This window comes from Rana temporaria, chromosome 6, assembly GCF_905171775.1.
Source record: "Rana temporaria chromosome 6, aRanTem1.1, whole genome shotgun sequence".
NCBI lineage: Eukaryota > Metazoa > Chordata > Amphibia > Anura > Ranidae > Rana > Rana temporaria.
Genome location: NC_053494.1, coordinates 72,969,747 through 72,993,660, shown reverse-complemented (window position 1 = coordinate 72,993,660; position 23,914 = coordinate 72,969,747). Strand labels below are relative to the sequence as shown.

The 23,914-nt window shown below is 41.6% G+C and overlaps 1 protein-coding gene and 1 long non-coding RNA gene across 2 annotated transcripts in view; both read left to right on the top strand.

Moving 5' to 3' along the window:
* SNX29 (sorting nexin 29) overlaps window positions 1-23,914 on the top strand; it is a 1,289,390-nt gene that overhangs the window by 1,035,487 nt on the left and 229,989 nt on the right. The window lies entirely within an intron of this gene.
* Window positions 14,512-16,040, top strand: LOC120944477. The gene is made up of 3 exons (XR_005750389.1): window positions 14,512-14,993; window positions 15,545-15,745; window positions 15,829-16,040. It is a non-coding gene; the product is annotated as an uncharacterized LOC120944477 (long non-coding RNA).

The window sequence follows — 23,914 nt, the reverse complement described above, 5'->3', positions numbered from 1 at the left end:
ATTTGCTTAGGGCTGACCTGCATAGTGGCCCGAAGGACGCCGTACAATATTGGCCTGCACAGTGTCCTGGAGGACACATTAACACTTTATATTTATTTTCATCTTTTTATAACACTTTTCTTTTTTTAAAAACACATAATTAAAGGGCAATAGGCTCTTAACCACTACCTGTCTGCACAGTGTCCTGGAGGACACCCCAACACCTTTTAGTATTTATATATTTCATACACATATGTTTTCCCTCTAAACACGCTCATTACTGGGGAATAGTTTTGGATTTTCTTAGAATTTGGGATTCGTTCCCAATTTGTTTATGCATCAATTGTACACAGCACTACTTTGTGGTTATACATTACATTTGCATATCAGCACTTCACATAACCCCCTCTGATGTAATCACTTAAACCAGGAAAGGTTTACACAGGATATCATCAAAATAGAAATCTAACCCATCAGCTGTCTTCTCATCTTAATTGGATACACATTTTTTCATCGGAAGAACCAATACACTATTGGGTCACCAGTGTTTATTACAAGCAATAATAGAGGGCAGCACCTGCACACTTGGGACGCAACAGTGTGTAGGTTTAGGAGACCCATTTCCATTGGTCTCTCCTAGCAATTGAAGCTCCCCTACAAATATTTCACATTATTACAGGACACCCTGTGGAACTCACTACTAAGTAAAAGCAGCGCCACCATCCCTTCACTTTTTCCTGCTATTTCCAGGTCTCTTTGAGGCCCGTCAGGGAGGCAGCAGCTTACCATTACACACTCCTAAGTGCGGATCTCCCCCCTTTTTAGATTTGTAGACTTGTCTACAAATCTTTATCTGCTGGAATTGGGAAATTCCCGCGGATAAATATCCGCAGGAATGTACACACCATAGAATCTATCCGCTGAAACCGATCCGCTGAGATTTTTCAGCGGATGGATTCTATGGTGTGTACGGGGCCTTCGGCCCAATGTTTCTGCCCCTGTTTAACAGGGGCGTCTAATAAAAAAATTTGATGCAATACTTTGCATGTGGCTCTTTGCTGTGCTCCAATTACAGTATCTGTGAGGGGGTTGCAGTGTTGTGACACTGCCACCAGTGCCTAAGGCCCAAATTTTCTGCCCCTGTTCTAGTACTTTTCTTTGTTTGATTCTTTTCTAATTTGAGTTCATTCTAGCTTTCTCCTACGTTATCATAGTGTCATGTTTATTTTCCTGTACTAAATACTAAATACTAAATAAATGTACACCACAAATCTAGATTTGTTCTTTTAGGCAGCATTGATATAATAGGAAGCTACACATTGTTGAGTATCAAAAAATATTTATTGTATCACACTTAAAATGTGTCATTTTTATTTTTTCAAAAAATATCTTAACATAAATTCTTTAATTTTGTTTTTGTCAAGAAATATATTTTTGATTTGAAATACTGGTCTACATCAATTCTTTTTTTTTTTTTTTTAATTCCTCCCCAGCACATCAATAAGATTCTTCATTTTTTGTTCCAGCTTTCGGTTTTTGTTTATGATCTTCTCTAGGGCGAGGTTTGTGTCCTCTATTTCTGCCCTGCAGGACATGATCTCCCCAATTAGGACATGGGCACTGTAGGTGTCCAATCCCCCCCCAACAGCTCAGACACCTCCTGAAATTTGGAAAAAAAACATCTATTACAATTGTGCAGGCCTACATGTATTACCTGAAGCTGTGCTGTATGACACTGACCTGATGTGGTGGCATTTTGCACTTCCTGCACATCCGGCGAGGGTGGGGCTTGGCTCTGTGTGGGGTTGGTCGGCTCCACTGCTGCAGCTTCATTGCGCCCTATGAGATTGTAAAAAAAGGGATACATGAATCAAAAAGATTAGAGGCCTGAACAAGGAATATCAATCATTCTTTTTAAAAAGTGTGGTAAAATTGTTTTTACAATCCTTCTAAGCTTAACACAGGATTGTATTCCATTACCAAAGCTGCTGCATTTCTCTATCTTTGGCCAAGTTTCCTACATGGAAAAAACAAGTATACACTGGATCACCTCTGTGTGACACCCTAACTAGGTTGTTCTTGTGACCAACCATTGTGCTACTGAGTCCATATGTGTAATCAACTGCTGTGCTGCTGAGCATACTCTCCTTTTACTGTATATTGACTTAAGTTGAATTATTTAAATCTAGTTAATAACACATCTACATTAAATAAAAAATTGGTCTCACATAAAATGATCATAAATAGAATGAACAACCGATTATTATGCCCACAAACATGAACCTTGAGACATCTATTCTTTAACTGTATATATACACAACCTGAAAGAAAAAGCACATGCCGCAAAATAATAAAAACAAATACTCAGAGTACACATGAAAATTACTTACGTCTTATGAGGACTCTCCGAATTCTCTCCATCTGCTCCGGGTCTCTTCTTTTCAAGTATGACCACCTCTTCCTTAATTGCTGCCTTGACCTCTGCACCTTGAATTTCTCATGGAGAGTCATCTGAACCTTCTCAATTATCTGGGCCTTTACCTTCTTGGGCTTCTTGTAAGGCCCTTTTAGACAATCATAGTCCTCCTTTTCAACAATGGCAACCATCTCCAGCATCTCATTGAAGGTCATGTTGGTGGCTATGTTCATGCTTCTGCTCCTGGTGTGTGCCTGGCCTCTCTCCTTACTTGAGGTTGAAGCTACCTGTCTCTCCTGAGTGTCCTCCATCATGTCTTCAGTGAAGTGCATTGACCTACCGAAAAGGGGCATGGCAATTACTAGCACGATCGTCATGGGTGGGGAGACATGCAGAGCTTCTTGCATGCGTAGTGTATAAGGGATATTGCGTGAGTGAGAACGTCGTTCGCAGTCCGTAGAAAACGTCGGGAAAACGATCGCGCAGTACGACGATACGAAACTTGATTTTTGGACTTTATGATCAGTGGATGAGTTTGTGGGTTAGATATGGGGAGAAAGCTAAGGCTTGACTGACATTAGCTTTTTTTGCTTAATTTTTACTTGCAGAAATAATGGAGGCCTTCAGAGAACAGGAGTTCTTCACAGAGTTTGTTCAAAGGGGGCCCCGGATGGCAACCCCCCTTTTTTCTATAATTTTTCTTTCCCAAAAAAAAAAAAATATTGAGCCAAGATCTGGCATTGTAATGGCCCCCCCACCCCTAAAATAATCGACATATTGTTGCCACACAGCACGTGCGCTTTGGGGGGCCAAGCCTGCATGGACAGTCTCACGGGCCACCACCACTGGAACATCAGTGGCCTCATCAGGCACAAGTGTCATGTAGTTTGTTGAGGGTCTCTTTAGGAAATTGTGCAATATGCAGCAGCAAAGTCTGACATGGTTCAGATTCTTCTTTTTTTTTTTTTTTTCAATTAAGTTTTTATTGGAAAATTTTCAGTTTACAAACATATAAACAAATGCGTCAAAAAGACATGAGACGCCGGACTACAGTGAGAACAGGGACGCAATAAAGGCAAATATCACAATCATAGGAGCACATTTCCACTACAGTACAGGCAGGAACTGTTACATCTGAGAGACATATTATACATCTTGGGAAAGTGCAACCACTCACAGAAGTCGGCCCTGCATACTCCCTCCCCGAGAGGCCAGAAAAGGGACCAATGTCAGACGACCACCCGTGGGGGGGGAGAGGAAGGACCAAGTACCAGAATGGAATGTAGTCGAGAAAGGTGAGTATAATTATATCAATAGTAAACATAAGCATCAAATAAAATAAATAAAATAAAATAAAATGAACTGAGACGAAATGAAATGGGGGGAGGACAAGAACAGGGGGGAGATGGATCACAAGGTCTGGTTATGATAAGGAAAAGTAGTCGTACCAGGACGTGACAAGAGCCACCGCTCGCTTTACATTATCATCAAGAAGGCCGTGTACCAGAGGTAAGTTCACTCACCAAACACTTCTCTCCAGATCTGCCATTTTTTGTCAAAGCTTCTCCTCTGACCCATTCTAGAGGCAATTTGAGATTCGTATATATAGTTGTTACGAGTGAAGGTGATGACATCTGAGAGATTTGGGACTGTGGAGGACTTCCAGTTCCGGGTAATCAACGATCTCGCGGCTAGTAACAGGTGTGAAAGGTAAAGTGACGAGCGCAATGAATATGACTAAGTAATCAAAGTGTTAATCAGTGAACATTGATAATAAACTAAAATTGAAACAAAGTGCTAAAAAACATTAAAAACATCAATAATGAATAAAAACGTTCAGCCAGCAAGTGGCCAGTGAAAAAAAAAAAAAAAAAAAAGTGTGCACAAAAATAGCTGCAAAAGTCAGCAGGCAAACATAAATATGAAGCCTAAATCAGTCCTGGAATAATAGGCTAACAATACAGCCTTTATACGTGCATAAAAGTGTAGGAAGTTCCATAAAGACAAAAATAAATATAAACTTCTCCAATAGTGATAAACAAATGTTTAAAATCTTCTCATGTGGATCTTCAAATAATGTGGGCTCACAATGCGCTTACCTTCCCAAGGTAGTAATCAAGCCTTGATTAAATGGATATCCACAAGGGGTGTTGTTGAATCTGCAACTAGCTGTGGATGTTCAGGGCGTCCTGTATAATCCAATGTTTGTAGGCTCCAGATTTCTATTTGGCAGCGGTGGTGCTCAGCATGGGGAAATAAAAAAGGTAGCTTCCCATAGTGTAGTAAACCAAGGCTAATTTATTGGTAAAAACGCTAACAAGTGCATTTTAAAAGATCAAAAGAAAACGAAACTAAGAAACAGCTGATGACAGCTTACTGATGTATTGCTTCAAAAATCAGTCCGTCCCTTACATGTTACACCACGTCACGTGGCTTCATCAGAGGTGACGGATTGGTTGTTGGACTTGTCATTTATAAGAGCCAGCAGGAAATAGCTCGATCGCCATTTTGTCAGAGAAAGTGTCTCTTTACTGGCAGCGGCCATTTTAACGGTGGGTAAGGATCAGCTTAAACATGTCTATGAGTCCAGAGCGCTGTGTATTCCCGGCGGCCATTTTAGTGTAGCCCCAGATCAAAAAGCCATTGATTGAATTATACGCCTGGTGATACACAGCATTGTGAATAATCTGGGACTGATATTAACCGAATATGGCGATGGAGCTATCTGCTGTATAATCCGCATAAATGTTAGCATGAGTAGCTAAATGGATATTAAATATTAAAGCAATATATCTTGATATAAAATAATCAGAGTTAATATGCTCTAAGTATATGAATCCAACGTGATAAATTATATAATAACAATTCATAACTGCATAATCAGGAAATGTACATAACATAATAAAATGCATAGGGATGATATAATGATTTAAAAAATATATAATATATTTATAAAATGCTAGTAAATAGCAAATGAATAAAGCATTGCAATCGCAATGAATAAGATAATAATTAAAAATTACTTAAGAAACAATTAAGATCAAATTCTACATTCATTCCATCAGGTACCATAGTCTGTAAGCTATGTATCCATCTAGATTCTTTCTGGCTGATGGATCTTACCAAGTGTGCCCCTCTCCATGGTTTTTTGTATTTTTCTATACCCCAAAAGGTGAGATGTGTGGGGTCTTTATTGTGGAAAAGTGCAAAGTGCTTACTGACAGTATGTTTCGGAAAACCATTAAAAATATTTTGGATATGTTCTTTTATCCTAACCATGAGTGGTCTTTTGGTTCGGCCTACGTACTGTAAATTACAAGTACACTGTAGTACATAGACAACTCCTTCTGTATGGCAAGTGATGAAGTCATTAATAATAAATTTTTGACCAGTTTTGGTGCAAATGAAGTCTTCTCTTTTCTTTTGTGGTTTTTTAGAGTGTCTACATGCATAGCAGTATTTGCATGGTACAAAACCTTTACTTTTGAAAAAGGTGTACCCACTTATTGGTGGAGGTACTACTACATTTTTGACAATTAGGTCTCTCAACGTCGGAGCTCTTTTATACACTATATTTGGTCTATCCGGTAATATTGTTTGCAGGTTTCGGTCACTTCTCAGAATGTGCCAGTGTTTCTTTATCAATTTTTCAACTTCTCGGTGTTGTATGTTGTAATCTAAAACAATGAATGGAGCCTCATTTTTGTATTTTTTCATTTTTGGTCCTTGTAATAGGGTGTTTCTATCCATTTTTGATACCGTCTCAATCTGTTTTTGAATAAAATTGTCTGTGTATCCCTTTTCCTTAAATCTGGTTCCAATAAAGAAAGCTTGTTTTTCATAGTCTTCTTGGTATGTGCAGTTTCTCTTTAGTCTTGTTAGTTGTCCCTTAGGTATATTGAAAAGCCATGATTTATGATGGCAGCTTTTTACGGATAGGTAGCTATTAGTGTCAATATTTTTGAAATGTGTTTTTGTCACCAATGTGTTGTCTACAATCGAGATGTCCAAATCTAGAAAGTTGACCATAGTATCACTGATGTTCCACGTAAGTGTGATATTTTTATCATTTTGGTTCAATTTAGACAAAAACTTTTCTAGTGCTGGCTGGGTACCATTCCACACTATGAGTATATCATCAATATACCTTTTGTATAATGTTAGTTCCATTGGTATATCTGCGTATATTGAACCTTCCTCCCATTGTGCCATAAAGGCATTGGCTACACTAGGAGCAAATTTGGCTCCCATCGCAATACCTGTTATCTGCCTATAATACGTCTGGTCATGCCAGAAGTAATTGTGTTTCAAGCAGAAATCTATGCATTTTATCAAGAACTTTCTTTGTTTACATATTAAAGTGGTGAATTCTCTCAGGAGCCATTTCGTGGCACTGATTGCCTGATGGTGTTGTACTATGGTATAAAGTGAAGAGACGTCTGCCGTGGCTATAAACGTCCTGCCTTTCAACACTGGAGTATCCTCTAATAGTTGTAATACATGCTTGGTGTCTTTTAAATATGCATTAGTTTGTTGTACTGCGGGTTGTATGAATCCATCAAGGTATTCTCCCATTCTTGCTGTCAATGATTCAATACCATTGACTATGGGTCTTCCCGGAGGGTTTATTTTGTCCTTATGTATTTTAGGAACCGTATATATAATGGGGATTCTGCATGTTTCTGGAATCAGATATTGGGATTCTTTTTTGTTTAGTATTTCTTTCTTAATGCCTAAATGGATTAGTTTTTCTAATTCCTTCTTATATTGATTTGTCGGATTACTTAATAATTTGGTATATGTATCCTTGTCTTGTAGTTGTCTATTGATTTCCATCTGGTATTGTGTCTTCGATTGTACAACTACCCCACCGCCTTTGTCGGCTGGTCTGATTACGATGTCAGATCTTTTTGTTAAGGATTGAATACCATTCTTTATATGGATAGGGTTGGAGGCTTTTTTCACTTCCAATGTATCTAAATCCTGCAACACTAGTTTTTTGAATACATTGATGAAATGATTATCATGTACTTGTGGGTTGAATACCGAATTATTACGTAGATTACTGTGTTGTACTGTATTTACCGGATTAGGTTTCTTAGTTAGTGTATTTATGGGGTTGCTCATCATATACTTTTTGATGTTTATTTTGCGGATATATTTTTGGATTCCTATAAAAGTTTCAAATTTATTGAGACTTCTCGCTGGGGCATGTTTGAGACCATTGTCTAATACTGCTATTTCATCTGTAGAGAGGGGGAGTCCACTGATATTGAAGATGCCATCACCTATTATTCGCTTTTTCTTTTTCTTTTGGCTTCTCTTTCCCGCTCTGCATCCCCTCGTCTTTCGGGTGGTGTTCTTGGTCTGTATTCCGGTGTTCGTTGTTTGGGGGTCCTGGGTGGTTCCTGTTGTCTCCTTCTGGGGGATTGGTAATAATCTCTGTAATCCCTTCTGGGAGTGTGGTCTCTCCTCTCTCTGTCTAAAAAAGGTCTTTGTGTTGGTTGGTCATAATGGTTTTGATAATAGTAAGGTTGTGGTTCCTGATGGTGTCTGATAGGTTCAAATCTGTTATAGAGCGGTATGGGACTTCTTTCAGGTCTTCTATATTGATCATAGTGTTGGTATTGTCCTCTGTTGTCTCCATAATCTCTTTCTGAATTTCTTCTATTATGATAAGGTTTCTTATAGAATTTCTTGAACGGTTTCTTCTTAAAATTCCTTGGTGTCTGGTATCCCTGTGTACCATTTCCTCTGGAATTTTGTTGGGGTCTTTGTTGGCCCATATAGTGTCCTTGGTTCGGTAAAAGAGTGGTTTGGGGTGGTTCCTGAATTCTAACCTCTCGTTCTGGGGTAGAGTAAGTGGATGGGGGCTGGGGTTTTTCCACTTTCGTCTGCCACTTGAACACTTGGTCCATTTTATAGTCCGAAATATCACGTTGGTATTTTTTCATTTTCCTTTGTTGTGTTTCTAGATCTTTAGTTACTAAATGCTTGTTTAGTTGGGAAGCTAATGTATTGAATTCCGTTGAATCTTTATATGGCTCTAATTTGACTTTTATTTCTTCAATCATTTTATCAATGATTCTTGCCTTCTTCTGTTTCCGTTTAAGAAGGAAATGTAGCCCTTCCAAACTTTTGTTATTAAAAAACTGAAACCATTCCTCCATGGATTCTTTATCTAGAAGACCGTCATTGGGGGGAATGTCCCACCTAAGCCTTCTAGGGACAATGTGTTCTTCAATATATCTGTCAAATGTGTTGACATCCCACCAAAGATTGATTCTCTTTTCTAGATGGTGTCCTAGTTTTCTAACTAGACTATCTAAATCTGTATCTTTGGATTTATGGTCTTTGTTAAAAATGTCATCTAAGTTTACATTTCTGTGGTCCATAAAGGTAAACACATCCATGGTGGCAGCAAAAGCTAGTGAGTAAAGTGAATATGATAAAGTGAGGGTGCTCTTGCGCCTATCTAGTAAAGCTTAAGATGTGAAGTAAAATAATAGTAATGAACTAAAAGTGATGATGCTGCTCAATCTAATAATGTATAAATATCAAATAGAAATACAATAAAATAGTGAAAGGTAAAGTGACGAGCGCAATGAATATGACTAAGTAATCAAAGTGTTAATCAGTGAACATTGATAATAAACTAAAATTGAAACAAAGTGCTAAAAAACATTAAAAACATCAATAATGAATAAAAACGTTCAGCCAGCAAGTGGCCAGTGAAAAAAAAAAAAAAAAAAAAAGTGTGCACAAAAATAGCTGCAAAAGTCAGCAGGCAAACATAAATATGAAGCCTAAATCAGTCCTGGAATAATAGGCTAACAATACAGCCTTTATACGTGCATAAAAGTGTAGGAAGTTCCATAAAGACAAAAATAAATATAAACTTCTCCAATAGTGATAAACAAATGTTTAAAATCTTCTCATGTGGATCTTCAAATAATGTGGGCTCACAATGCGCTTACCTTCCCAAGGTAGTAATCAAGCCTTGATTAAATGGATATCCACAAGGGGTGTTGTTGAATCTGCAACTAGCTGTGGATGTTCAGGGCGTCCTGTATAATCCAATGTTTGTAGGCTCCAGATTTCTATTTGGCAGCGGTGGTGCTCAGCATGGGGAAATAAAAAAGGTAGCTTCCCATAGTGTAGTAAACCAAGGCTAATTTATTGGTAAAAACGCTAACAAGTGCATTTTAAAAGATCAAAAGAAAACGAAACTAAGAAACAGCTGATGACAGCTTACTGATGTATTGCTTCAAAAATCAGTCCGTCCCTTACATGTTACACCACGTCACGTGGCTTCATCAGAGGTGACGGATTGGTTGTTGGACTTGTCATTTATAAGAGCCAGCAGGAAATAGCTCGATCGCCATTTTGTCAGAGAAAGTGTCTCTTTACTGGCAGCGGCCATTTTAACGGTGGGTAAGGATCAGCTTAAACATGTCTATGAGTCCAGAGCGCTGTGTATTCCCGGCGGCCATTTTAGTGTAGCCCCAGATCAAAAAGCCATTGATTGAATTATACGCCTGGTGATACACAGCATTGTGAATAATCTGGGACTGATATTAACCGAATATGGCGATGGAGCTATCTGCTGTATAATCCGCATAAATGTTAGCATGAGTAGCTAAATGGATATTAAATATTAAAGCAATATATCTTGATATAAAATAATCAGAGTTAATATGCTCTAAGTATATGAATCCAACGTGATAAATTATATAATAACAATTCATAACTGCATAATCAGGAAATGTACATAACATAATAAAATGCATAGGGATGATATAATGATTTAAAAAATATATAATATATTTATAAAATGCTAGTAAATAGCAAATGAATAAAGCATTGCAATCGCAATGAATAAGATAATAATTAAAAATTACTTAAGAAACAATTAAGATCAAATTCTACATTCATTCCATCAGGTACCATAGTCTGTAAGCTATGTATCCATCTAGATTCTTTCTGGCTGATGGATCTTACCAAGTGTGCCCCTCTCCATGGTTTTTTGTATTTTTCTATACCCCAAAAGGTGAGATGTGTGGGGTCTTTATTGTGGAAAAGTGCAAAGTGCTTACTGACAGTATGTTTCGGAAAACCATTAAAAATATTTTGGATATGTTCTTTTATCCTAACCATGAGTGGTCTTTTGGTTCGGCCTACGTACTGTAAATTACAAGTACACTGTAGTACATAGACAACTCCTTCTGTATGGCAAGTGATGAAGTCATTAATAATAAATTTTTGACCAGTTTTGGTGCAAATGAAGTCTTCTCTTTTCTTTTGTGGTTTTTTAGAGTGTCTACATGCATAGCAGTATTTGCATGGTACAAAACCTTTACTTTTGAAAAAGGTGTACCCACTTATTGGTGGAGGTACTACTACATTTTTGACAATTAGGTCTCTCAACGTCGGAGCTCTTTTATACACTATATTTGGTCTATCCGGTAATATTGTTTGCAGGTTTCGGTCACTTCTCAGAATGTGCCAGTGTTTCTTTATCAATTTTTCAACTTCTCGGTGTTGTATGTTGTAATCTAAAACAATGAATGGAGCCTCATTTTTGTATTTTTTCATTTTTGGTCCTTGTAATAGGGTGTTTCTATCCATTTTTGATACCGTCTCAATCTGTTTTTGAATAAAATTGTCTGTGTATCCCTTTTCCTTAAATCTGGTTCCAATAAAGAAAGCTTGTTTTTCATAGTCTTCTTGGTATGTGCAGTTTCTCTTTAGTCTTGTTAGTTGTCCCTTAGGTATATTGAAAAGCCATGATTTATGATGGCAGCTTTTTACGGATAGGTAGCTATTAGTGTCAATATTTTTGAAATGTGTTTTTGTCACCAATGTGTTGTCTACAATCGAGATGTCCAAATCTAGAAAGTTGACCATAGTATCACTGATGTTCCACGTAAGTGTGATATTTTTATCATTTTGGTTCAATTTAGACAAAAACTTTTCTAGTGCTGGCTGGGTACCATTCCACACTATGAGTATATCATCAATATACCTTTTGTATAATGTTAGTTCCATTGGTATATCTGCGTATATTGAACCTTCCTCCCATTGTGCCATAAAGGCATTGGCTACACTAGGAGCAAATTTGGCTACATTATTAGATTGAGCAGCATCATCACTTTTAGTTCATTACTATTATTTTACTTCACATCTTAAGCTTTACTAGATAGGCGCAAGAGCACCCTCACTTTATCATAGTAACAGGTGTGTCACTACAGTACGGAACTGAGGGGGGAAGGAATCAATGTTCAGTCCAAGTAGGGCCAGCGCAGGCCCTGGTCGGGTGAGAATCCCGGTAACAGATGATATGCATTTGAACAGACTCCTCCAGAAGCTAGTTAAATGTTTACATTTCCAGAAGACATGCATAATATTACCCACCTCTCCACAATCCCTCCAGCACAAGGGGGAGTTGTCTTGGGAGAACTTAGACATTCTGTATGGCGTAAGGTACCACCTTAGGGCAATTTTTTGGGCAAGTTCCCAGTGGTTAGTGCATTTGGATGCTTTATACACCGAATTGAGGGCCACTCGCCATTGAAGGTCTGTGAAGACAGTGCCCAAGTCTTCCTCCCATTTCAGGAATGGGGGGGACTTGACAAAGGAGCGCCTGTGCTGGAGAAGACCGTAGAAGAGGGGAATCCCCTTGGTGGAGGGGGATGTAGATACGTAGAATCTCCATATCTGATCTGGGAGGAGTATTCTGTGTTCACTGAGAGAGCTAAGGAAATGTGATACTTGGCGGAACCTGTACAGATCTGATTGGGTAAGGTGGTATGTTGCCTGAAGGGACTGAAATGTGGAAATGCGGTTAGCACTGAAGAGGTGAGATATCTGCGTGATACCCTTGTCTTTCCAACTTCTAAGACTAACATTGGGGATTGCGCTTTCTAAGACGTCAATAGGGACCGGAACCTCCACCAATGCGTCGCGGGGATCGGTCCTGTTCCCAAGGTCCCTCCAGGCCTCCAGTGAGGCCCGAAGAGACAAGGGCAACCTATGTAGAGGAAAAGGTTTCCACCTGTCCAGATACAGCAAGGAGACCAAGTCCTTGGTGGGACTCAAGGATCTCTCAATACTGCACCAGGGGGTCGCCTGGGGGTTTGTGAACCACACCTTGAGCTGGTTTAGAAGGGAGGCACGGTAGTAGTCTCTTATGTCCGTTAGGCCCATACCCCCGACTGACCTGTGTCTGGTTAAGAGTGTCTTAGAGCATCTGGGCTTACGCGAACCCCAAACATGGGACCTAAGGATAGAGTTTAATGAACGGAGATGGTGGGCTTTTAAGGGAGTAGGGAGTGTGCGAAAAATGTACAAGATCTGGGGAAGTAGCAACATCTTAAAGGAGGCAAGACGCCCAACCCAGGAAAGTTCTATTTTGGAAAGGCGCATCGACTCCCTATTGAGTTTCGCTATTAGCGCTGGGTAGTTAGCATCTGCCAGTCCGTAAGGGTCTGCTGTGATCTGAAGACCCAGGTATGATATGCTTTTTTTTGCCCACGAGTAGGGGAAGGTTTTTTCCAGATACGCTTGGGTGGGGGTTGGTAGGTGCATAGGTAAGATAGTTGATTTGGAGGCGTTCACCTTATAGTAAGAAATATTGCTGAAGGAGTGCAAAACCTCCTGAACATGGGGGAGTGAGGATGACGGAGATGTTATGGACAGGATGATATCATCAGCAAACAAATTAATTTTATGGGATATACCTTGGATAGAGAACCCAGTGATATGGGGATGGGCCCTAATCTTTTCTGCTAAAGGTTCGATTAGGAGGTTAAAAATGGAGGGAGAAAGAGGGCATCCCTGTCGCGTCCCGTTGGATATGTGGAAGGGTCTTGATAGGCAATTGGATGTGAAGACCTGGGCTGAGGGTTGTGAGTAGAGGGCCAGAATAGCAGACATAATGGGGCCTTGGAACCCGAATTTAGTTAGGGTATGGGACATATAGTTCCAATGGACCCTGTCGAACGCCTTCTCCGCGTCCAGAGAGAGGAGCAGAGAAGGCGTCCGAGAGGCCCAAGCGCACTGCACAACCCCTATGATCCTGCGGGTGGCATCTGAAGCCTGTCTTCCCGCAGTGAAGCCAGACTGGTCAGGATTAACTAGGGAAGGAATGACAGTCAGGAGTCTCTGGGCTAGAATCTTGGCATATAGCTTAACGTCTGTGTTCAATAATGAAATGGGGCAGAAGTTTGAGGGAACATCGGGAGGCTTACCAGGTTTGGGGATTGTGACAATATAAGCGGAAAGCATCTCAGGAGGGAGACTAGCAGAAACCATGGCTTGTGAAAAGACTGAACACAGTGAGGGTGCAAGGATCTCCCCAAACGTTCTATAGTAGTCATTAGGTAGGCCATCAGGGCCAGGGGATTTACCTAGGGGCATCTTGGATATGATTTTCTGGATCTCTGCAGATGTGATGGGAGCATTAAGTGCATTGAGTTGTGTAGGTGACAGGGCAGGGAGGGATATGTCAGCTAGAAAGTTCTGTATGTCTTGATCTGAGGGTTGTGGGGTGGAGCTATCCTTTTTAATGTTATACAGGGCGGAGTAGTAGTCTGCGAAAGAGTTGGCAATATCTCTCGGGTCATACAATTTGCTATTGTTAAGTGGGCTGCGGAGGAAAGGAATTTTCGTACGAGTTCTCTGGTCCTTCAGGCGACGTGCCAAAAATTTGCCAGCCTTATTCCCAGAGGAGTAGCACGTTAGTTTCAGGGCGTTAACAAATTTGTCATGTGATTCTAGGAGTGATCGCCGAAGGTCGCACCTAAGGCCGACCAGTTTATTTGACAGGGCTAGAGTTGGCGAGGCCTTATTTTGCACCTCCAAAGATCTGATTTCCTTCAAAAGAAGGTCTATCTTCAGATTTCTCTGGCGTTTCAGTCTAGCGCTAATTTGGAGGAGAATCCCTCTGATGAAGGCCTTGTGGGCGCACCACAAGACTGACGGGTCAGATACTGACCCCTCATTCAACTCAAAGAATTCTTTCAGTTGCTTGGTAATAGCATTCACCTGGGCCTGAGTTTGGAATACCCCTGCGTTTGCTCTCCAGATGCGCGCGCATGAGGCGCCGGCGTGCGCGGCTCGCCACGACGTCATGCAGCTTGCGACGGGGGTGACGACAGTGGTCGGGGTCCCCTGACCTTCCGGAGCGCCGAGGGAGCCGCACCAGGGCTGCTCGTGTAGCGGCCCTTACGTCATCTCCGTGATCTATGGGGAAGCCTGGAGCCAGCATGTGTTTAGCCCCCACCTATGGCCACGCCCACTGGCATAAAAAAGATAGTCTGCCTATGAGTCAAGTCTTGATTCCAGGCAGCTGAGCATGGACAGCAGTGTTAAGCCCCCATTCATGGCCACGCCCACTGGCATATAAAAGACAGTCTGCCTGTGAGTCAAGTCTTGATTCCAGGCAGCTGAGCATGGACAGCAGTTCATTCCTTTCATCTCCTCCAACATTGGAAGCCTGGGTCTTCCCTGCACTGTCTGCAGCCTAGATCTGAATACTCAACAACAAGCTCTACAAGCCCACACTTTACCTACTCCTATCCATTTAATCCCCTATCAGGTAACAGCACCCTTTTATTATTACACTCCTATGTTGATTTTTCAACTTTCACTCCCCCCTTCTTTTTGTTTTCTTGTTTATTTATTTATTTTATTTATTTATTTATTTATTTTTTTCATATATTTCCAACATTTTTACTATCACCATATGTATCCACATATTCTTTGATGGTCCACGTAACATACACATTGTAATGTGTCTCACACATCCCCACCCTTGTACACGCACCTTTTACCAGACTAATAAAGTCTCTTAATCACTTTTGTCTGCCATTGGAGCACTCTTATACTATTTTTATATTAAGTACCTTAATATACACATCAATTCCTGACCATTATTTATTGACTAGTTACCCCTTCGGGTCATCAATGAGTAGATCTAATTCAATAAAGAAGAAAAAAGGAAAAAATATTTTTTTTGCTTTTTTCAGATAAAATTACAAACCTGCTGCCAGTCCCTCTTTTTTATATACATGCCTTACCCACAGATAATCCTACACTTTAGCACAATATGCTATGATTTAATATTTCTAATTCTCTTCAATTACACAGGGCTAACCCATTGGGGGCACTCTGCAGGCACCGGCTCCCCTGATCCTCGGAGGGCGTCCACTGTGCGGCTCCTTGCAACCCCCCTGGGGTCTGTTTTGGTTTCCCTCTCTCCCCCATGGGGTTGTGGGTGGCGCTCCCTTCGGATTTTCTAACGGCTCTGCACATCTCTGGTTATTACAAAACCCACTTCATTCGTTAACGGTAAACCTTATTCTTGGGTCAATTTATGTGATTTATATTTATACTTTTTTGATCGCAAATTTATGTTATGTATATTTTTGTAGAATCAACCATCCCCCTGAAGAGACCACTTAGAGGTCGAAACGCGTCGGGGAACGCACATCACACAGCATAAAGCAATGTTGTATACATTTGTCCAATATTGTGGAATATGTATTGTATCACCAGATCCGTAAAGGGTTTTCTTTCAATTTGTTATTGCATTTAAAATGTATGTTATTGACAACCATAAAATAAACCATGCTTTATTATATTACATTTGTTACACTTTTATACCTTTGCTGTCCAAAGCCCCGTGGGGTAAATTTCTTTTTCTCCAGATGTAAGCAGGACTAGGGGTCATCCCCTCCGCCAGCGAAATGGAGACAGGTGCGTGGTCAGACCACGAGATGTCGTGGATGGCGGAGGAGGTGACCGCCCTGAGAAGAGTCTTGTCGACAAGGACCATGTCAATACGGGAGTAGGTATTGTGTCTGGTCGAGTGGAAGGAGTAGTCCCGTTCACTAGAGTGTTGACACCTCCAAACATCGTAGTAGTCTTCTCTGAGAAGAGCAGGGTGTAGGGAGGGGAGGGGGCGTTTGGATTTAGATGTAGTGTCAACACTGTAGTCAACCGTCATATTATAGTCACCACATACAATAACATTACCTTTTTTAACATCACTTATTTTCTTAAAGACTTTGTTGACAAATCTGACCTGATTGGCATTGGGGGCGTAAAGGTTAGCAATAGTGTACATGTGGTTGTTAAACTCCCCCACAAGAATCACAAACCGGCCCGCTGGGTCGGAGACCACCTCTTCTAGTTTAAACGAAACAGAGTCTCTTATGGCCGTGACGACTCCTCTATGCTTCTTATTGGGGGCTGAGGCGCAAAACACATGGGGAAAGTTTTTGTGTTTGAGGCAAGGGGGGTTAGAGGATAAAAAGTGGGATTCCTGTATGCACAAGATGTCCGCCTGTAATTTCTGAGCCTCTTTCCACAGAGCAGTTCTTTTAGCAGGGTGGTTCAGCCCATGCACATTAAAGGATATTACGTTAAGAACCATAGCAACGTGGGGTGAAGATGTAACAGTACCTCAGGTTGAAGAAGCTGGTGTAGCAGGGATGAAAGCCAAGGTGTTGTTTTCGGAGGCGAGGATCTCAACAAGTCCTGGTCCATGGGGTGAAGTCCATCTCTAGGTAGGGGGAGGGGAAGAACAAAAAAGAAAAAAGAAAAGAGAAACAAAACAATGCCACATGGGTTAGTGGTCATTAAACAGCAAAGAAGTTCGATCAGAACCAAGTCGAACGGTAAAAAGGGAGATTCTTTTGAGAATCTGAGAGCAGGGGGTCTGCTCATTTAACACGGGGGGGAAAATAACAAAGTTAGTTAGTAGGGTAGCATGTAGTATCAAACTGTTGAGGTAACCGAGGCACTTAAGAGAGACGTTTCTTGTTCTTCTTCTTGTGGGTCACCTTGTGCCATGAGTCCTGGGTAGAAACCTTTGAGGCAGAGGGTTGGTCTCCATCAATCTGCGCCGGCACAATATCCCAAGAGCGTAGGAGGGCCAAGCCCTCTGCGAGGTTGTTGACCACGGATGAGTGGTTGTCTCTCGTGACGGTGAGTTTGGCCGGATAGCCCCATCTGTAGACTATGTCATGGTTGCGTAGAGCTTTTGTGACCGGAAGAAGAGCCCTTCGTCTTTGCATTGTGTATTGTGAGAGGTCGGCAAACAATTGAACAGAATCATATTGGGGAAGCGGGTTTTTATTCTTCCTGAAGGACATCATGAAGCGCTCCTTTATTTGGAAAAAATGTACCCGCATTAAGACGTCTCTGGGTATGTTCTCGGGGAGGTAGGACGGCTTAGGCAAGCGGTGTATTCTGTCAATAGCCAGATCAGCGTCTGACAGGTCGGGGACCAGCAACTTCATAAGGTCCTGTGCATATTGTTGCAGTTGGTGGGGGAGGACAGATTCAGGGACACCGCGGATCTTAACATTGTTCCTCCTGGATCTGTCCTCCAGGTCCGAGACCTTTGTTTTGAGCCAAGCCAGTTCATCCTCCTGGTCGTTATGGGCATCCACCAAAGAGTTGAAAGATGAGGCAAATTCCCCCATCTTCTGTTCCACATGGTCCACTCTGCCCCCCAACTCCTGCACATCAGCTTTAAAACCCCTCATGCACTCCATCATGTCCGCATGGAGGGAGCTGCGGAGGGACACCAGCATGTCTTTCAACATGGTGTCTGAGAGCGGCTTATCAGCAGTGGGGAAAGAGTTAATGGGTGCCGCCAGCTCCCTGGTGTCATTTAATGAGTCCTGCAGTATGTCCACTCTCCCTCCGGAGCATTCAGGGGAAAGCCGCGGCTTGGATTTCGCTGGGCTGCGCACCAGGGGTGAGGATACCTCAGGGGACCTATGTGCTTCACCTGGAAGTAGGTTAGGACTCGTTGGGGCCGAACCGGAGCCGCTGGAGGAGGACGGCGAGGCGCCGCCGGCGCCATCTTGGACTAGGCCGCGGGACGCCGGGGAGAAGAAGTGGGACAGCTTCTGTACCTGCGGAGCCGTTTTCCTCTTGCGAGCCATCTCGGGATGCTGGGCGATCCGGTGGAGCGATCTGGAGGGGATAGAGCCGTAGACGGAGCCTCGGTAAGTAGATTTCCCTACGATTGGCACGGAGCTCTCTGCCTACACGTCCATGCAGAAAGCCTGGTAGCCACGCCCCCCCGTTCAGATTCTTAACAAACCTACAGTCCTTATATTGTTTGCACCTCCTGTATACTGCTGTTCAAAGTATATAGAGCCAAAGGGTCTTGTCAGGGCAGATCCTCCCTATAGGCTCACTATGCAAGCCGCTTAGGGCCCCGCAAAGCTGCAAAGGGCCCCCCAAATTAATAGAGGCCCCGCCTGGTGAGAAGTCATTTTCGCCCCCTCACCTCGCTTCTAAACTCGCTGGCTGAGTAATTTCCGACAGCAGAACACCCCCTCCCCCCGTTTCTAAACTTTCTTTAATGTGACATGTCACTGTCGTCAGCGCCCCCAGTTTCTCATTTTTAATGTGCCATGTCATTTTGCTTAGGGCCCCAGGGAGGTCAGGATCGGCACTGGGTCTTGTAATGACCTGGGGGGAGTGGTGGCGGGGAAACTCATGCTATTTTTTTCCATGATTTTTATCCATATTGCAGGGACCAAACATTACATTAAAGCCGCAAGCAGTATTAAATTACTTTTTTCTGAGAGTAATCTCATGTTGTGCAGGGACATTTCTAAACACGTGCCACTACTATAGACACCCAGCAGGTACGATATTTAAAAGAATTTTTGATTTTTTTTCACTTTAAGCATCATTAAAATCGCTGCTCCAGAAAAAAATACAGTTTTTAAAACTTTTTTTCCATTGATACATGTTCCCTGGGGCAAGACCCGGGTTCTCAAAGACGTTTTCCAACAATAACTTGAATATTGGGCTTTAAAATTAGCACTTTTGAATTCAAACGTTCGAGTCCCATAGACTTCAATGGGGTTCTAAATGTTCGCGCGAACGGTCGGTCTGTTCGAAGGTTCTGGTGCGAACCGAACGCGGGTATGTTCGGCTCATCCCTAGTTATTAGTTGCATACTTATATGTACATTGCTAAACTACCACAGTAGTATATGCATTTGTTGGTACCTTGGCTTTGATTGGTAATATGTCTTCCCAAAGAAGAGGTTCTGGGACTAGAAGCAAAAAAGCATTGCAGTCAAAGACAGAAGGCTCTAGCCGCGCCTGCTCAGGACCGCCATCTCCTGTAATACCTGATGTATTCATACAGGATGAGCCATTACCTCTATCAAGAGTAGCAGCCTCACTGAAGACACTTTGGCGACAGCCCTAAACAAGAATCGCTGCGTTAATTGCAAAGTCCTCAGAAAAGGACAAAAAGTGAATCAGATATCTTCCTGCTGTTTTAGATCTCCTTGCAGAAAGATCTGAGGAGGCCGAGGCCCAATCTGGGGATGAGGACGGGGAGGGACCTTTTTTTTGCTTCCCAGGTTCTAAAGTTACAGGTGCAATATTATACTGAATCGGTGCGCTCCACATTCAGATTACCCTCTGCTGAGTTAACTGAATCACCTGTCTCCTCTCTGGGCTCGTTAAAATCCCCACAGGCTGCTTGTGAACTTTCCAATTCATCATTTATTGGAGAATCTGATTTACGCAGACTGGAAACACCCAGATAAGCATTTTTCTCCTCCTAGGAAGTTTAAAGTACTTTATCCTATGGAGGAGCAGTTTACCAAGAAGTGGAGTCTGCCTTCTTTGTCAATTTTGTTTATTGAATATTAAATAATAAAGACAGTTAAAAATTGTAATAAATAGTTACAACAAATGGTAACATTAGTTAAGTATATGATAATTAATTGAATGGCATTATACATATCTGAAGATTAGATATTTTACATAAAAAGGTAATCAACTCGAAAATGAAATGTTAAGTTAATATAAACAATTGAACAATTTAATATGTAAATATGTGCTCATACACTTAGTTCCAGACATATTCAATTAATATATAGTCACTTTGGAAGGAAAGATAATTGGAAATCAACTAATTCAATAACAACTTTAAAAATGTATTATTATTGCAAGTAATAACTAAATATAGTATTTACACTATGTATAATACATTACCATTTAAATATGGTAATACAAAAAAAATAGGGAAATAGAAAAAAAGGACAGAGTAATAGTAAAAGGGAAAGAATGAAGGTAAGAAAGAGAAAAGAGCCTAGGGTAAGAAAGTTCTCCGGAGCATCTATATTGTAAGAATATTAAGTTAGTACAGAAGACAAATGTTCATGTTTAGTAATTTAGCCAGATTCAGAAAGACTGGCTTAACTTTGTGCAGGCGTAGCGTATCGCATATACGCTACGCTGCTGTAAGTCAGAGAGGCATGTGCTGTATTCACAAAGCACTTGCCTCCTAAGTTATGGTGGCGTAGCGTAAATGGGCCGGCGTAAGCCCGCCTAATTCAAATTGTGAAGAGGTGGGCGTGTTTTATGTAAATAAACCATGACCCCACGTAAATGACGTTTTGAACGAACGGCGGATTGCGCCGTCCGTGGACGTATCCCAGTGCGCATGCTCCAAATTACGCCGCAAGGACTTATTGGTTTCGACGTGAACGTAAATTGCGTCCAGCCCCATTCACGGACGACTTACGCATACGATGTAAAATGTTCAAAATTCGACGCAGGACCGACGTCCATACTTAACATTGGCTAGGCCAGCTTTTTGGTGGAATAACTTTACGCCTGAAAACGCCTTACGTAAACGGCGTATCTTTACTGCGACGGGCAAGCGTACGTTCGTGAATAGGCGTATCTCGCTGATTTACGCATTCTAGGCGTAAATCAGCGTTCACGGCCCTAGCGGCTGGCCTAAATAGGCAGCTAAGATAGATGGCGCAGGCCATCGTATCTTAGCTAGATTTAAGTGTATCTCGTTTTGAGAATACACTTAAAGATACGACGGCTTAGATTCAGATAAGATATTTTGGGTCTGAGGTCCCCAAACCAGAGAACCAAGGGGGGAGGAATGGGCCAATTAGGACTATCGCGGTACAGGTAAAAAAAGGAACAAGTGAGGGTATATTTTAAAAGAACAAAAAATAAATTTTATTGAAAACCTAGACATACATAATCACACAATTAAAATACTCATAACCTATGACAACACCATATTGAGGAACCCCCGATAAGGAGAAAGACACGATGGGTTGAGGGTTATGACGGTCTCATGACTAGTTTCGCGGAATATTCCGCTTCCTCAGGAGAAATTCTAAAAATTATTAAACAATCAATTAATAATTGAGATACATATACAATAACAAACATCATTTAAATGGGGAGGTGTCGGGCTGCTGAGCTGCTCACCTAGACAGGTCCCGCCAAGGTGGAAACAGCGGGCGTAACCCTACAGGGTCCCATGCGGTAGCCAGGGTGGACACACGGAGGGAATGTCCTGCTAGTCTAATATGTATGATATAAAATATAGATTAAAACTACTGAACTAGCCTGATGCAAGGGAGGGAAGTGAGTAGTGAACACGCGTGAAAAAATGGGGGATTGTGTATGGTGGTGGAAGTGAGGTAGTGAGTCCACCCCCTCCTCCCTTTTTTTCTACCCAGTTCACCCCCCATCTTTGCCCCTTCCATCTTCTTACCCTCACCTCTGCCTCTTTTCTTTCCTTCCCACACCTCCCTTTCTTTCCCTCCTCTTTTCCAAGTCCCTCTTCCCCCTTTTTCCTTTGTTTTCCCTTTCCCCCCCTTCTCCCTTGTTTCCCCTTTTATTCCTCTTGCCACCCCTTCTTCCCTGAATTCCCCCCCTTCCCCCTTTCCCCCCCCTTTTTTTTCCCTTTCCCCCCTTCCTTTCTTCCCCATTCCTCTCTCCCCTTCTTCCCTCCCTTCTTTCCTCCCCTTCCTTCCCCCTTTTCCCCTTCCTCCCTCCCCCACCTATCCCCCAAAACCCCCCCTTCCCTTCCTATCTTTCCCCCCCCCTCACCCCGCTCTTCCTTCCTCACTTTCTTCCCCTTCCCTCTCCCTCACTGCACTCACTACCTCACTTCCACCACCATACACAATCCCCCATTTTTTCACGCGTGTTCAATACTCACTTCACTCCCTTGCATCAGGCTAGTTCAGTAGTTTTAATCTATATTTTATATCATACATATTAGACTAGCAGGACATTCCCTCCATGTGTCCACCCTGGCTACCGCATGGGACCCTGTAGGGTTACGCCCGCTGTTTCCACCTTGGCGGGACCTGTCTAGGTGAGCAGCTCAGCCCGACACCTCCCCATTTAAATGATGTTTGTTATTGTATATGTATCTCAATTATTAATTGATTGTTTAATAATTTTTAGAATTTCTCCTGAGGAAGCGGAATATTCCGCGAAACTAGTTGAGACCGTCATAACCCTCAACCCATCGTGTCTTTCTCCTTATCGGGGGTTCCTCAATATGGTGTTGTCATAGGTTATGAGTATTTTAATTGTGTGATTATGCATGTCTATGTTTTCAATAAAATTTATTTTTTGTTCTTTTAAAATATACCCTCACTTGTTCCTTTTTTTTACCTGTACCGCGATAGTCCTAATTGGCCCATTCCTCCCCCCTTGGTTCTCTGGTTCGGGGACCTCAGACCCAAAATATCTTATATGATCTCAGGATGATGGTACTTCCAATATTTGTATTTACATACCTTACCCAGAGGCTCCTACTTTATATTGGCTTAGATTCAGAGTTACGATGGCGTATCTACTGATACGCCGGCTTAACTCTTTCTGAATCTAGATAATTGTGTATAATATTATAGTATTATAGTATATCAAGGTCTTAATAGGGAATTGTCAGGGATCATAGGAAGAAAATACGTCATCCAAGGATTCCATATTTTCTCAAAATTTTGAATAGTATCGTTGGTTATGGCTTGTGATTTTGAAAGGATCATTGCTTGGTTTATTCTGTTTTTAGCTTCAGAGATCATTAACCACTTAAGGACCGGACCAATATGCTGCTACATGACCCAAGGGGTTTTTACAATTCGGCACTGCATCGCTTTAACAGACAATTGCGCGGTCGTGCGAATTGGCTCCCAAACAAAATTGGCGTCCTCTTTTCCCCACAAATGGAGCTTTCTTTTGGTGGTATTTGATCACTTCTGCGGTTTTTATTTTTTGCGCTATAAACAAAAATAGAGCGACAATTTTGAAAAAAATTCAATATTTTTTACTTTTTTGCTATAATAAATATCCCCCAAAAACATATATACAATTTTTTTTTTCCTCAGTTTAGGCCGATCCGTATTCTTCTACCTATCTTTGGTAAAAAAAATCACAATAAGCGTTTATCGATTGGTTTACGCAAAATTTATAGCGTTTACAAAATAGGGGATAGTTTTATTGCATTTTTATAAATTTTTTTTTTTTTACTACTAATGGCGGCGATCAGCGATTTTTTTCGTGACTGCGACATTATGGCGGACACTTCAGACAATTTTGACACATTTTTGGGACCATTGTCATTTTCACAGCAAAAAATGCATTTAAATTGCATTGTTTATTGTGAAAATGACAGTTGCAGTTTGGGAGTTAAACACAGGGG